General features: G+C 34.7%; 1 protein-coding gene across 7 annotated transcripts in view; it reads left to right on the top strand.

Moving 5' to 3' along the window:
* RNGTT (RNA guanylyltransferase and 5'-phosphatase) overlaps positions 1-16,509 on the top strand; it is a 356,175-nt gene that overhangs the window by 170,107 nt on the left and 169,559 nt on the right. The gene's annotated exons all lie outside the window — the stretch shown is intronic.

Raw genomic sequence — 16,509 nt, 5'->3', positions numbered from 1 at the left:
AACTAGAATGAATTTGCATTACTAGTTTCTTGCTGTGTGACCTTGAGCAAGTTCTTAACTTTAGCTTTGAAATGGAGATGGTAACAGTCTACTTCATATGATTGTTATGAGACTAAAATGACTTAATGTAAGTAAAGTGTTTGGAACAGTGTTTGGCATATAGTGTTATATGTGTTCCCTCTTCTTTTTCCTCCTATTGTTCTCATCATTATTTTTGTTTATAATGCTTAGTAAACATTTAAATTAATATACGAATGAATAGATAAAAATGTAATTACTTTTCTATTCTCTTAGAAGTCTTAAACATCTCTACTAAAAGCACTTATTGTAAAATGACAATTTTATGTGTATTTAGGTCCATGTTAACCAGAAATCATAAACTGTTAGGGCCCTATAAAGTTTAAGCTAATATAACTAAAAAAAAAAAATACTGAATTTGACTGCTTATAGATGAGGATGCCCTCTCTAGTTCATCAGAGTTCTCAGTAATTCCTATTAACTTATACCCAATCCAGTTCAGGTTTATGGCCTGACATCTATAGGCATTTGCATTTGGGGCCTGCACACTGGACCCTGCCACTAGTTCTTCTAAGATGAAGACTGTGACTGATCTCTTTTAAATATCAAACACTTAATAGAGTGATTGTCACTTATTGACACTAAATGCATGTTTCTTGAATGAATGAGTGATGACTAAATTGTCAAATTAAAAAGAAAAGAATTGGAAATTTCATAAAAAGAACTTTCATTGTGCCTTTAGAGTAAGTAAACTACTTTCTGGAATCATGAGGGAATTAAAAATATAAAATTGTTATTGTTAGGTGCTGTCAAGTTGGGTCCAACTTACAGCGACCCTATGTACAAGAGAATGAAACACTTGCACAGTCTTGCGCCACCCTCACAGTCATTGTTATGCTTGAGCCCATTGTTGCAGCCACTGTGTCAATCTATCTTGTTGAGGGTCTTCCTGTTTTTTGCTGACCCTCTACTTTACCACGCATGATGTCCTTCTCCAGGGACTGATCCCTCCTAATAACATGTGCAAAGTAGGTGAAGTGTAGTCTCATCATCCTTGCTTCTATGGAGCATTCCCATTGTACTTCTTCCAAGACAGATTTTTTTTGTTCATTTGGCAGTCTGTGGTATATTCAATATTCTTTGCCAGCACCACAATTCAAAGGCATCAGTTCTTCAGTCTTCCTTATTCATTGTCCAGCAGTTGAGAACACCATGGCTTGGATCAGGTTCACCTTAGTCTTCAAGATGGCATCTTTGCTTTTCAGCACTCTAAAGAGGTCTTGTGCAGAAGGTTTGCCCCATGCAATGGATTTTTTAATTTTTTTGACTGCAGCTTCCATGAATGTTGATTGTGGATCCACGTAAAGTGAAATCCTGGGCAACTTCAATCTTTTTTCCATTTATCGTGATGTTGCTTATTGGTTCAGTGGTGAGGATTTTTGTTTTCTTTATGTTCAGGTATAATCCATATTGAAGACTGTGGTCTTTGATCTTCATCAGTAAGTGCTTCAAGTCCTCTTCACTTTCAGCAAGTAAGGTTGTGTCACCTGCATATCACAAGTTGTTAATGAGTCTCCTCCAATCCTGATGTCATGTTCTTCTTCATATGGTCCAGCTTCTTGGATTATTTCCTCAACATACAGATTGAATAGGTATGAGGAAAGGATACAACCCTGATACATCAATAATTACTAGTGATTGGAACGAGAAAGTTGGAAACAAGAAGGATCGGTATTTGGAAAATACAGCGTTGATGATAGAAATGATGCCAGAGGTCACATGATAGAATTTTGGAAGACCAACAACTTCTTCATTGCAAATACTTTTTTCACCAACATAAATGGTGACTATACACGTCGCTCTCACCGGATGAAACACACAGGAATCAAATCGACTACATCTGTGGAAAGAGGTGATGGAAAAGCTCAATATCATCAGTCAGAACGAGATCAGGAGCCGACTGCAGAACAGACTGTCAATTGCTCATATGCACGTTCAAGCTAAAGTTGAAGAAAATTAGAATAAGTCCACAAGAGCCAAAGTACGATCTTGAGTGTATCCCACCTGTATTTAGAGATCATCTCAAGAATAGATTTGATACATTGAACACTAATGACTGAAGACCAGATGAGTTGTGGAATGACACTAAAGACATCACACATGAAGAAAGCAAGAGGTCATTAAAAAGACAGGAAAAAAACAAAAGACCAAAGTGGATGTCAGAAGAGACTCTGAAACTTGCTTTTGAATGTTGATAGCTAAAGCAAAAGGAAGAAATGATGAAGTAAAAGAGCTGAACAGAACATTTGAAAAAATATAACAACAACCAAAAATAATAAACTATACTTCTTAGAGAAATTGTTTTTAGATGTTTCTAATGTCTATGATGAGAATCCCCAGAATTATTATTGCTAATCTAAATTGCAGTAATTTGGGTTAGTGAATGAGCCAATGGTAACATTCCAAAAGGCAAGCATGACATAGCTGTTTAGGTACAATTGGTAAGTAATAGAAATCAAATCATTCTTTTTTTTTTAAGAAGATAATGATGTTGACTTCGTGGTGTAGAATGATTTTATACTGATTAGAGAAATATTAAGGGTACAGAAGCATTAAGTAATCCTAAATTGAATTAAAAGTTGAATTTAGGGAATGAAAAATAATAAAAAGTAATATCCAGGTGAGTGCTAATTTCCATTTTGGTGTATTGGTAAAACTAAATCCTGAATTTTAGGGGACTTAGGTGAGGATATCAAATAAGTCAGAAGATGTAAGCTACTATATTGAGTATTCTCAGGCTATTAGTTGAGGCTGTACAGGAATACCTGCTCAGAAATTATCTGATGCTAGTAGAATAGACCAGAACAGAAAGGTATAGTTTATTCTTTTCTCATTTAACTATTCTCTTGGTTTATTTTTCCATACTATAATGAGTTGATATCACCACTTTGCATTTCCAATAACATTGCAGATTGGTTTTCTTCTCCACTGTAGTCTTAGACTATCATTTTGTTATTTCTAAAAGACTCATTTTTATGCTTTTCATTTTTTTCTTCATGTTTCTAATTTCAAGCCCTTTTGTGTTATCTTTCTCTGCTCATGCATTTATAATGATTTGGTTTCCAATTACTTTCTGATTCATAAACATGTAAAATTATCAACTCAGAGTCAATGTAACCTTTGTCAGTTCCACCAGTCTTTGGTCAATGAAAAGTTACATGCCTTCTGTAGGATATTTCAGATTATTCACATGATGAGATTATTTTCATAACTAAATGAATTTAAATTTTATGGGTAAAACCTTATGAAACACTATCATGCTTTATTAAAACTATTTGGTATATTGTGTCTTCTGTTTTACCTTTTACCCAATTGACTTCTTAGTTTAACTGGAGAGAAAAAAATCAAGAAAATTATAAATCTGAAAAGGAATATATCTTAATTTAGGGTAATTCACCACATATTTCACTAGGTTCTGCAATTAAATGTTCCCAAATTAAGGTATGTGTTTCTTTTATTTGTTAGATGTGTTTTAAAAATATCTTGGGTAATTTAAGTAGAACTGTGTTTCTGAAGAAAGATTGACAGGGAGAAATGGCTAATTATATCATTGCATTTAAATATTTTTAGACACTGTCAAATTAAGATGAAGCTATCAGGAATATTGGCCTAGGCCTATATTATCATTGGTTCTCTGATACTCCTAGAGCTAGCCGTTTCTGTTGGTGGTGGTGGTAGTTGATGCAGAGTCGATTCTGACTTATGGCGACCCCACGTATGCAGAGTAGAGCTGCTCCATAGGGGTTTCAAGGTGGTGATCTTCTGGAAGCAGATGGCCAGGCCTGTCTTCCAAGGCAGCCCCATGTGGGTTCAAACTGCCAGCCTTTCAGCTAGTAGTCAAGGCCTTAACCATTTGTGCCACCAGGGGACTCCTCTAGTTTTGGTAGGCAGTCATTAAATACCTGTCTAATGAGGACTGAATGAAATTTTATTTTTATTGGGGCGTTTATCATCCAGTAAATTATCTGAGAAAAACTTTAGCTTAGCATTTCTTATATTAGAATATAAGTAAGTTTTACTTTAAGTATGTTGTTGTTAGGTGCCATCAAGTTGGTTCGGACTCACAGCAACCCTGTGTACAACAAATTGAAACACTGCCTAGTCCGCACCATCTTCACAGTTGTTGCTGTGTTTGAGCCCATTGTTGCAGCCACTGTGTCAGTCTGTCTTGTTGAGAGTTTTCCTCTTGTTGCTGACCCTGTACTTTACCAAGCATGATGTCGTTCTTCAGGGACTGACCCCTCCTGATAAGATGTCCAAAGTACATGAGACAAAGTCTTGCCATCCTTGCTTCTAAGGAGCATTCTGGCTTTACTTCTTTCAAGACAGATTTGTTTGTTCTTCTTGCAGCTCATGGTACATTCAATATTCTTTGCCAACACCATAATTCCAGTGCAGCAATTCTTTGATCTTCCTATATGAAGAAGAATGTGGCATCAGGAGTGGAGGAAGACTCATTAACGACTTTTGATATGCAGATTACACAACCCTGCTTGTTGAAAGCGAACAGGACTTGAAGCACTTACTAATGAAGATCAAAGACTACATACAGCCCTCTGTATAGATTACACCTGAACAAAAAGAAAATCAAAACCCCCACAACTGGACCAGTAAGCAACATCATGATAAGTGGAGTAAAGATTGAAGTCAAGGATATCGTTTTACTTAGATCCACAAGCAATGCCCAGGGAAGCAGCAGTCAAGAAATCCAATGACATATTGCGTTGTGGAAATCTGCGGCAAAAGACTTTGAGTATAGAACAGGAGAAAAGGAAACAGAAGTTTAAAATTGCAGGACATTTTATTTTAGAATGTAATATCAAAGACCAAAGTGAGTTTTAAAATTATGCCTGATCTAAATTATTAAAATAGAACTTTACTTTTCAAGCCAGGGTATTTAAACTCTGTATTAGACTTCTTTTGACACCTTGGTAACTCCACCTTCCTTGGATATCATGCCGGGCTTAAACTCTTCTTTCAAGGGCTGCTATCATCCTTGAGGAATACAACTTCCCTGGTGGCATAGTGGTTAAGTGCTACGGCTGCTAACCAGAAAGTCAGCAGTTCGAATCTGCCAGGCGCTCTTTGGAAACTCTGAGGCAGTTCTACTCTGTCCTATAGGGTCGCTATGAGTCGAAATCGACTTGACAGCAGTGGGTTTGGTTTTTTGGTTTGTTGTTTGGCTTGACCTATTCAAAGCCCTGGCCTCTCCATTTCTTTGAGATTTTCATCTCAGTGACTTTCTTCTTTAGTTACTTTCACTTTGACAATTTATCCCTGGTTTTTACTCCTAATCTTAAATTTTAAATTCAGATTTACTGCTTTCTAACTACAATCTAACTTTAAAAACTGGAAATATACTTCACTGACATGTTTTTAACTTCTCTTCCATCCCAGGACCTGTGGTCATGCCCTTTTCAATGAGGTCTATATCTTAGCCTTAGGGGGAAGGTCCTCTTCGTTGGGTGTACTCTTCAGCCCAGGTGGCTCTTTCTTATACATGGGGATTCTTAAATTCTTTAGAGTTCTTCTTAATTTTTGCTAGCCCGACCTCACTACTTCAGTTTCCCCTTATAATTAATAATACACTATACAGTAAAATCTTTCAAAGGCAGAACCTGTGTAAGACGGAAACCTGTTAGAGAAGGAAAAGTAAAACATTTTTCACTAAAAGGAGCGATAGAAAAGTGGTAAGGCTGCACCCTGTCAAAGGTGGAAAACTTGCTAGACTCAGAAAACAAGGCAGTACCATCCTTGTGTTGCTGATCTTAGGGAGGAAGCATTCAGTCTTTTACCTTGCATATGAGGTTAGCTGTGGGTTTTTCATAAGTGCCCTTTTTCATGTTGAGGAAGTTTTCTTCTGTTCCTAGTTTGTTGAGTGTTTTTATCATGAATGGGTGTTGAATTTTGTCAGATGCTTTTTCTACATTTATCCAGATGATCATGTGGTTTTTACCTTTTATTCTTGTAATAGGTTGTATTACAATGATTGATATTTCAGATATTAAACCAATCTTTAATCTCTGGGATAAATTCCAGTTGGTCATGGTGTATAATCCTTTTTATGTGTTGATGGATTCAATTTGCTAGTGTTTTGCTGAGGTTCGTTGAGGGTTTTTATGTCTATGTTCATAAGGGATGTTGATCTGTAGTTTTCTATTCTTGTAATGTCTTTGTCTGGTTTTGGTATCAGAGTAATGCTGGCCTCATAGAGTAAGTTGGGAAGTGTTCTGTTTTTACATTTTGTAAGAGCTCCTTTGGTGGTATTTACCAGTGAAGCTATCTGGGTCTGAGCTTTCTTTTTTTGTGAGAAATTTTTTGATTACTAAATCAGTCCTTTTACTTGTTGGGCCTATTCAGATTTCCTTTTTTGGTTGAGTTTGGTAGAGTGTGTCTTTCCAGGTATCTGTCTGTTTTTATCTAGGTTTTCTAATTTGTTGCTATGCCGTTATTCATGGTTGTCCCTTGTGATTTTTTATTTCAACTACTGATTATTTAGGAATTTGTTGTTTAGTTTCACATATTTGTGAATTTCTTGAATTTTCTTTTGGTCCTCTTGTTCTTCTAATTTTTTCTTTATATATGGTCATTTTCACATTCTGATTTTGTGAATTTGTGTTTTTTTCCTGCTTTTGGTAATTGGTGTAACTGGCAGATTATTTTATTGTTGTTGATTTTCTTTCTGAATAAATCCATTGCTTACTGTCTTTTAATTTATTAATATCCTTTATTTTCTATTACTTCCTTTTGATATTTTTAAATTTAATTTTGTTCTTTGTCTAACATTTGGAGCCAGATTTTTCATTTTCCCCTTTGGGCGTGCAAATTTTTATGGCTCTGAATTTTACCATGAGTATTCCTTTGGTTTTGTCTCATAACTTTTTTATATGTAGTGCTTTTGTTTATTTTTTTAGGTTATCTGTGATTTTGACTTATATCTCTTCTTTGATAGAGGAGTTAAGGCATAGTTTTTCATTTTCCAGAGAAGAGAGACTTTTTTACTTATTTTTAATTTTTTTGTATCATTGCATGGTTATTAAAGAATGTTGTCTTCATTGTTTCTGTTACTGTATTTTTTTAGTTTTTCTTTGTCACCTAATACAGAAATACTTTTTTAAAAAAGTCCGTGGTTTCTTTAAAAAAGGGCATATTTTCTCTATATGGTATACTGTTTAATAGATATAAATTGTATCCATTTTATTAATTTGGTTGTATAGGTATTTTATGGCATTACTTATTTTTGTCCACTTTAATGGACTTAAGAGTTTTGCTATTAGATCACATCTGCCTTTTTATTTTATGGCTTCCATAGATTTTGCTTTATGATTGTTGATAGCAGTTATATGGTATATTATATTTATAACTATTATATCTTCCCCATGGAATGCCTCCTTTAACATTAATCTTGTGTCTTATTTGATACTTTTTGACTGAAATTCGACCTTGATAATACAATACTAAGATTGGTATTTCTGTGTTTTTTTTTTTTTTTCTTTTAATTTTCCTGATACACCTTTACTCATCGTATTCTTTCTTCTTTTTTTTTTTTTTTTTTTCTTTTAGGTGTGTCTCTTTTATATCAGTAATGTTGGGTTTTAATTTTTGATCTTATATGAAGTTTTTTTAAAAGAGTGGTTAAGCCAGTATATAATTACATGTAGCCAAAGGCATATTTTCAAGGCTTTGACTACACGGGCTGTTTGCTTTGCTTCAATGTGTATATGCTCTCACGTTTGGGAGGATTTGTATTTTTGTTCTAGTGGCTGTCTTTATAATTATACAAAGTTCGTAGTCCTCTGTTACCATGGTTCAGCAATGACAATGTCTGTGTTCTTTTCTCTTTCTTGTCTTCTACCACCTTATTTTAGTTAACATTTTTTTGTTTTTGTTTTGTAAGATTGTTTGCTATTAAGTATGCATATATTTTTGTTACTTAATTTGCCAGCTTAAAATGATATCCTTAGGTCTCTGCTATTGTAGATGAGGCATTTAATGTTCTTATTTTTGTTCCTGCTTTCTTTTTCTCTCCCAGGTTTTGGTAATCAATTTCATATTGTTAGAGGATATACATATTCTTTTGTCCCCTTATTTCTTTATTCATTTTGTGATAGGTTTAGAGTTGCAAATGTAAATACATTTACTACCTATCTCCAGTCCTGTGGCTATAGTTTATTCACTCTCTAGGTTGGCTGAAGTTTATCCTCACAGTAAACAAATATTTCCTGAATTTTTGCATATTCAGAACTGTTTGTTGGTTTTATATTTGAGGGACCATTTCACTAGGTTATCTAATATGTAATTCTAGGGTCATGATTTTTTTTTTTTCCTTGACAACTTTTAAGTTTTGCTCTACTGTTTTCTGGTGTTTACTGTTCTAGGTCAGTTTTCCCTGGCACATGATGTTCTCTTGTAATATGTAGAGTCATGCTGCTTTTTATTTCAGGAAAGTTTTCTTGACTATGTTTTAAAATATTGTATTATTTTGTTTTTCTTCTATGGTGACTGTTTCTCTGTAGTGACTCCAATTATGCATATGATGAATTTCTTTTGTCTATCTTATGTTGATAACATTTTCATGCTAATTAAAAAAGAACATTTATTTCATTTCCTTTTGATCACACTTCTCGTGTTTCATCTGCAACAGAGTGTATGAGTTTTCTAATTTTGTCTTCTGTGATTTTTTTTTTCTTCCACGTATTTCCTGCTAGCTTTCTGGCAATTCACATTTGATATCCTCTGGTTTTCTCGCCAACATTTCTGCTTTGTGGCATTGTTTTATAGATTGTTTCATTAAGTTTTCTTTTTTTTTTATTAATTGATGGTAACTTGTTTGATTATAATTTTCTTCTGTTTTGAGGCAACATTCTTATTGTGGGTTTTTGTTGTTGTTTTTTCTCTTTGTCCCTTCCCCTATCTTTTGTTTCTTTTAGTAGTACCTTCACATAGATGCTTTACATAGATTTTCCTGAGCAGGCTGTTCGCAAGTTTCATTTCAGTGCACTGCGAGAGAGGGAGGTGAGGTGTTCAGGCTAGCTAGATTTTGTAATGCAAAGGCTATTCTCTGCCACCAGAGTCAGAGTGGTTACCGTAAATGTCATATGTATGTTGAGTCTTTATTTAGCCCTTTCTACTCTGAGATCCTGAAGAAAACTATGTTTAAGATCTTCTCTGCTTGTCTGCCAAGGAATCAACTCGACAGCACTGGGTATGTGGGTGGCACAGTGGTTAAGAGCTCAGCTGCTAACCAAAAGATGGGCAGTTTGAATCCACCTGCCACTCCTTGGAAACCCTGTGGGGCAGTTCTACTCTGTCCTACAGGATTGCTATAAGTTGGAATCGACTCAAACGCAATGGGTTTGTTTTTTTTTTCTCTGTATGCTCCTGTTATTGCAAATAAGAGATACACATTTTGCATTTCAGCATGTGCCCCTCACATTTTCTGGAAATGAATATATATATGTATATTTTTTGGTAACTTTCTTAGATTTGCCACTGCTTGTTCTTCTTGCTTCTGAGCCTTCACTCTATAGCCCATCCTATTTCCCCGTCTCACTACTTGCCTGGTTTTCTTAGCTTTTGGCAACCTTAACATTCACATTGGATTCTGAGGTATTTTACCTGTCTTTCATACTTTTTTTTTCATACTTTATAAAAATGCCTCCCATTTTATTTATATTTTTTTGGTTAATTGAGGAGGAAAAAAGGAAGATGCAGATTTTTATAATGCCTGTTCATATGTTTTCATAACAAAGCAATATTTTGTTAGCTGAATTTGCATGTATTTAAAGGTTTAAATTGGCATACTGAGTTTACCAGAACACATTATTTATGCAATGTTTGACACTGTTAGCACTCTGGAACAAGTTGGAATTCTGAAGTGTGTGGGAAAGCACTATGAAATAACTCAGAATAATTACGTTGCATTTAGTTGGACTGTGAACCAAAACAGCATGTTTGTGATTGGCAGTGACTATCAGAGTGAAAAAAAAAAAGTAGTATATATCATATCAGAAGGCACAGGATATCATTTTGTACTGTTATTGGTGATGTGATTTCTTATTTGATTATTTATGTACTGTGATACCTGTTAGATGTCTTCGTTGGAAAGGTAGCTTTCCTTGATAGCAATTAATCTGTAGAATGATACCCTGAGACATACTGTTTCCCAGTATTATTTAACTCATTGTTTTTAGCATCTTTTGAAAATTCTTACCTGAATCAGTTATTTCTATGGTGGTTGCAAAATATTTCTAATTTTTTATTTTTAATTTTTACTTGCCATTCTTTAATGAGACTCATCCTTCTCTTTGCCTACCTGCCTATCTGTCTAAGCAGTATGGACTCATAAATTATTTTAATATTTAATACATTATAATTTGTTTCTGTCATTATTCATTTAGATGTTCAAATTGTCCCAAATTTGGCATGTGGGAACTTTTTCAGGCTGGCTGCTCTGTCCTCTTAGTCTGCCCCAGTTAGTCTTTGAAAGATGTTTCAGGCTTATCTCTTACTTTCCCTGAAATCAACCATTTCTCCAAGGAACTTCGGTTACCGTTATCGGAAAGTGGTAGTTAGAATCTGTGATCTGGGTACTACGTGTATTCATTTGTGCTTTGTTTCTAAATTCTTTCAGTGGACTGAGGTAGGAGATATTTAAAAATTGTGAGTTCATTGTTCATTAAACAGCTTTTTAAAAGTAAAATTGACAGTAAATTTCACATGTTTAAAGTGTAATTTGATAAATTTTGACATTTTCATACACTTGTAACCACCATCATAATCAAAATAGTGAACATATCCACAGCCCCCAAAACTTTTTTGTACCCCACTCTAGTCCCTGTTTATGCTTCCTCTCTGCCTCATACCCTCGTCCTCCTCTCCAGGCAACCACTGATGTTCTATCACTATACGTTAGTTTGTGTTTTCTAGAATTTTATATGAACTGAGTCATATAGTATGCACTCTTTTCGTCTGACTCTTTCATTCAGCATAATTATTTTGAGATTCATCCATGTTACTGTGTATATCAGTAGTTCATTCCTTTTTCACTGTTACAAATATAGCTGCTATGAACATTTATTACAAGTCTTTATATGGACATATACTTTATTTTCCCTTGGAAAAATATATAGGAATAGAATTGCTGGATCATGTGGCAGGTGTGTTTCCCAAAGCAGTTGTATTTTACAGTCATACCCATAGTGTATAAGAGCTCCAGTTGCTCCACATCTTTACCAGCACTTAGTATGATCATTTAAAATTTTCTTAACATTCTAATAAGAATATCCTAATATTATTCTAAATGTTATTTCTTTGTGGTTTTAGTATGCATTTCCATAGTGAGTAATAATTAGTAATAATTTTGTGCATCTTTCATGTGCATCCATTCTTTGGAGCACTTTTGCTGAGATCTTTTGCCCATTTTTTTATTGTATGTTTTTATTTGTTATCATTGCGTTTTGAGAGGTTTCATATGTATTGGATACAAGTTCTTTCTAAGATATATAATTTACAAATGTTTTCTCCCAGCCTGAGACGTGTCTTTTTATTCTCTTAACAGTATTTTTTGCTGAGCAAAAGTTTTAAATTTTGATAAATCATTATTTTTGGTTTTCAGGAGTCTGACTGTGATGAGTGTAGGTGTACTTTTTTCTTAAATCATTCTTCGGATTCTCTTGTTTTCCATTGGTCTGTGTTTCTTTTGTTCCCCTCTTTAGTTTTTTTTCTTTTTTTTAGTTTTGCAGTCATCTGAGACATTTTTTCTTCGGTTTGTTTTTTTCTGCTCCCTTTTTTCTTTATCACACTCCAATTGTATGTGTGTTATATCTCTTGATGTATTCATTCAGCTCTTTGATTCTCAATTCTCTTCCCCCTCCTCCTTTTTTCCTTTTGTGTTTCAGTTGGGAAAGCCACTACACACCTGTCTTCTTCAAATTCATTGATTCTTCTGCTGTACCCAGTCTGCTGATAATCCCATTACAATTCTCATTGAATCATATTGATTAATATTCTTTTTCTCTAATATTATGCTTTTTCATTTCTTGTATTTTCATTTGTCTCATTTTATAGTTTCCATTTCTGTGCTGAAATTCCGTATCTGCTCATACATGTTTTCCACCTTTTCCCCTGGATGCTTTAAAATGTTAAATTTATTTAAAATCTTTATCTGGTAATTCTAAAATATGTGTCATTTCTGTGTCTTGTTTTGTTGCTTATCTATTGAATGTAGGCCATTTATTCTTTTTTTAAAAAATAATATTGTGATTTTGGTGAAAGTTTACACAGTAGTTTAGGTTCCCATTTGAAATTTTCTACACAAATTGTTCAGTAACATTAGTTACATTTTTCACAGTGTGTCACCGTTCTCTTTAATTGTGTTCTGGTCATTCCATTTCCAGTGCTCTAGTTTCCGTGCCCTCTTATCGTCTCTTCTTTGCTTTAGAGTAATTGTTGACCTTTTGGTAGACCATTTATTCTTGGTGTGTGTGTGAGAGAGAGACAGAGACAGAGACGGGGGGAGGGGGAGAGAATTTTTTATTGGATGCCGCACATTCATTTTTTCTGTATGAACAATGTAGACTGGGGCAAATGTCTTTATACCTAGTAGTGGGCACACCCCCTCTTCTTTCGTTTTGTTAGTGGGCTTCATTTGGGGGTGATGGTGGTTGAATCAATCTGTTCTATATTTGAGATGTGTTTGTATTGCTGTAATTATCTTTAGCACCCCAAAGGCTTCAAATTCCTTCAGCAGTTGGCTGTGCTTACTTGTGCTTATTCTGAGTGAGGTCTGGAGTATAAAAGGGTTTCTCCTCAGTGTTCCTGCTTCACTTTTAGCTTTCTGCACACCTGTACCACAGAGTGGTCTATTTTTTGCCCTTCTGTGCTTCTCCAAATGTAAACATCTGATGCTTGTCATTTCACCAGACTCGTGGGGACTGTGGTTTTTCTCAGTTTTCCTCCTCTAGTCTTAAGCAGGCTCTGAGCAACTGTGCCTCAGAGATGGATTTTTCTCAGTGTGTCTGCCCTCTCCTTGTCAGCTGAACTTTACTTTGTGTAGGTAGGATGTTTTGGCAGGAGCAAGTTTTTCTGCTTTTTATGAATATAATTAATATCCTTGGCGCAAGACTTTTTCGTGCCTCTTGTATAGCTGCAGATCACTTTATTCTCAGATGGCTTTTGCTTCTTATCAGGAGTGGTCTGGAAGCAGGTGAGATTTAATGTCTGTATGCAACCAAGATGGGCCTCACTTATGTTTCCTGCCTGGCCCCCAGTCTTTTGTATGAGTCCTGATAGAATCTTGGGGAAAGGAGCTAGTGAGTGGCTGTGAGCTTCTCTTGTGTTTTTGTTTCCAGGGATTCTAAACAGTTATGCTAGTCCACATTTGGTTTTTAAGGATAGATTAGACCTTTAGTTGTTTTCTTCATACGAACTTTTATGGCTGCCACTTGCTTTGTATGGTTTCCCAAAGGTGAATCAGTTCATGTGTCTTATCCTTCTTTCGAGGAACTTGAAATTCAGTTCACCTGGTTGCCTTAAGACCTCAGCTTTTTGCTGACCTTTAAAAAAGTTATGATTTTATTGAATATCTGCCTTTTATTTTTAGTGTGGAAATGGTATTCTCGCTATTTTTTACATTGTAAATCAAAGCGGAACTTTCTCTTAAACCGACCTTTTAAAGATAACTTTAAAGCGCAAAACACAAGAGTATAGACCTGTAGAAAAAAATGAAGGAAAAAACTGTCCTAATGTTATTCAGTCAATACTTGTAGCTTGAGATAACATCTGCAGTAACAATCTCACATATAATTTGAAGCATGTTGTAATTCAGAGACAGTAGTGAAAATAATGGAAATGTGTTAACTGACTTAAATGTGGGCTCTCATGATGAGGACATGGATATGTAGAATGTGCCCATAGCAAGTTTCGATAAATTTTGTTCCAAGTATTGTGAATGGGAAAAAAAGCAATTTTTCTAAATTAATACATTGTTTTAAATACATGATTTCAAATACGAACTAATAAATCAACTAATAAACTATAAAATATTAATGAAATTTTGAGATTTTTATCCCTATCCCTAAAAGCTGATTTAAACAACCTTTTGTTTCCCCTCCAAGAATTTTACCTCCCTTTGTAGTTTTTTATTTGTAGTTACTGTATTTGTCTGATATGCTACAACACATTTAAACTCTGTAAGTTTCAGTGGTGATTGGAGGACCTATATATGTAGTAAGTTGCAGAAATCTTTGGGATGTTTGTTTCAGAGAATTAGAGAAGACTTTTTTTTTTTCTCATTTCCAGTTGAAGTCTGATTGAATTCTCTTCTGAGTGTTTTTACTTTTTAAGCTGTCTGAATTGAGGCTAGTTGCTAAATCTCTGAAGGCCTCAGTTTTCACTTCTGGAAATTGAATAATAATACAAAATGCAACAATACATATTTCATGGTGAGTTGTATTTTTGAAAGATATATGTTAAGTGGAAACCCTGGTGGGATAGTGCTTAAGAGCCTCGGCTGCTAACCACAAGATCAGCAGTTCAAATCCACCAGGCGCTCCTTGGAAACCTTATGGGGCAGTTCTACTCTGTCCTATAGGGTCGCTATGGGTTGGAAACGACTTGACAGCAGTGGGTTTTTTGGGTTTTTTAGTATGTTAAGCACCAAGCATAACAACATTTCATAGTAAATCCTTAATACATGAAAGTAATAATGTAAATGTTGGGGTGTGTTAAATAAGAAATACTGTTTTTGGTAATGCATAAGAGCATCTCCTGTTTTGTTCTAAGAAGTTTCTTAGTCCCTTAAATTCTCTCCTTCATAAAAAGTTAGAGTAAAATGAAAAGTAAAATTAATTTCTGCAACAGGTAACATGTTATGGTCAACTGTATACTTTATACAGTTAATATATGTATTTGTATATATGAAATATATGCTTTATACTTAATATACAGGGATAGTCCATTATATGAATTTTAGAAGTTTGGTCTAAGAATGGGAAAGCTGTGTTTACATGCCGTAACTGATGTTCCTACAATAAAAGAAGAATAAAGATTCTTTCAGTTTTTTTTTTCCTCATTGAAAGATATGTTTGTGGTGTTTAATTTTCATTGCATCATTCCTCAGCAGAATTTGTGCTATGAATTTAGCAAGTTTTATGAAGCAGTTTTCTCAGTTAAAGACGTTTTGTGTGCAAATATATGAACCTCAAAACTACCCTGAAATTTGTGCCTATTTGGCCAAGCTCTGGATAATAGGCTCTGTGATTCCTAATTTACCAGTGTCTCCCTTTCTTACTGTTGTGATAAGGAGAAAAAAGAAAACACTAAGAACATTGCAATTTGGAGGAAATATATATATTCAAACTCAAATTGGTCATAGGATTAAGCAGCTGGAAACTAGGACTGCCTGTATTTTTTCATTACTTAACTCCCCTGAGTTTAGAAAAATTACAGATTTTAAAGAACAAAATGGTAAAGATGAAGTCACAGTTTGTAGGAGAGTCACAGATTTTGTTGTATGTGAAGCATATTTGACATTTTGGTTGTTGCTTTTAGAATGTAAATATCCCCGTAATATAGTGGTTTCAAGAGGATGTGATTGTGATAAAAGGAATTTGTAGCATACAACATATCTACAATTTTGGAGACAAATATATGAATCCCAAAAACTATCCTGAATTTTCTCTCAGATGGTCAGACTTGGGATAACATGACGTTACCTGACTCTGTCAAAGTATAGTCTTGTCTTTTCCCAGAAATGCAGAAATCAAAGTTGAGGGTCTCCACCAGTGATACACATGTTGAGTTCTTCAAAATAATACACATTTGGGAAAAATAAGCATTTAAAATTACTTGATCAGAACTGATTAGAGTGTAAACCAAAACCAATTGCCATTGAGTTAATTCCAACTCATGGGCTCATGGTGACCCCGTACGTGTCAGAATAGAACTGTGCTCCATAGGGTTTACAATGGCTGATTTTGGGGGGAAGTAGATCACTAGGCCTTTCTTCCAAGGCACCTCTGGTGGACTTGAATCTTCAGTCTTTTGGTTAGCAGCTGAGCACACTAACCCTTTGCACCACCCAGGGACTCTTTAGTACAAATGGCATTGAAAAAACTGTTTTGTATTGCATATCTATTATGGAATTCTCTGCTTGAAAAAATGTATATAAAAAAGACAAAAAACCAAAGCAACAAAAATTAGAGAAAAGAGAAAGTTCAAAAAATTCTCTACTTGAGTGTTTTGGGAAAGCACAGATAATGTGTCTTTGTACTGTAATTCCCATGATTGAGCCAGCTTGTGGTTACAAATTCTCTGGGGAGGCTTCCATTTTCACCCCTTCCAACCATCCCCAGCAAGTTTCATTGCTGTCTTCTTTGTATTTGTTTGTTTGTTTTTATTTCTTTTATTTATTACTTCCTAGGGTTTCTA

This window comes from Elephas maximus, chromosome 1 (assembly GCF_024166365.1).
Source record: "Elephas maximus indicus isolate mEleMax1 chromosome 1, mEleMax1 primary haplotype, whole genome shotgun sequence".
In the NCBI taxonomy this organism is placed as follows: Eukaryota; Metazoa; Chordata; class Mammalia; order Proboscidea; family Elephantidae; genus Elephas; species Elephas maximus.
Note: the sequence above shows the minus strand (reverse complement) of the source record. Positions and strands in the feature narration are given on the sequence as shown.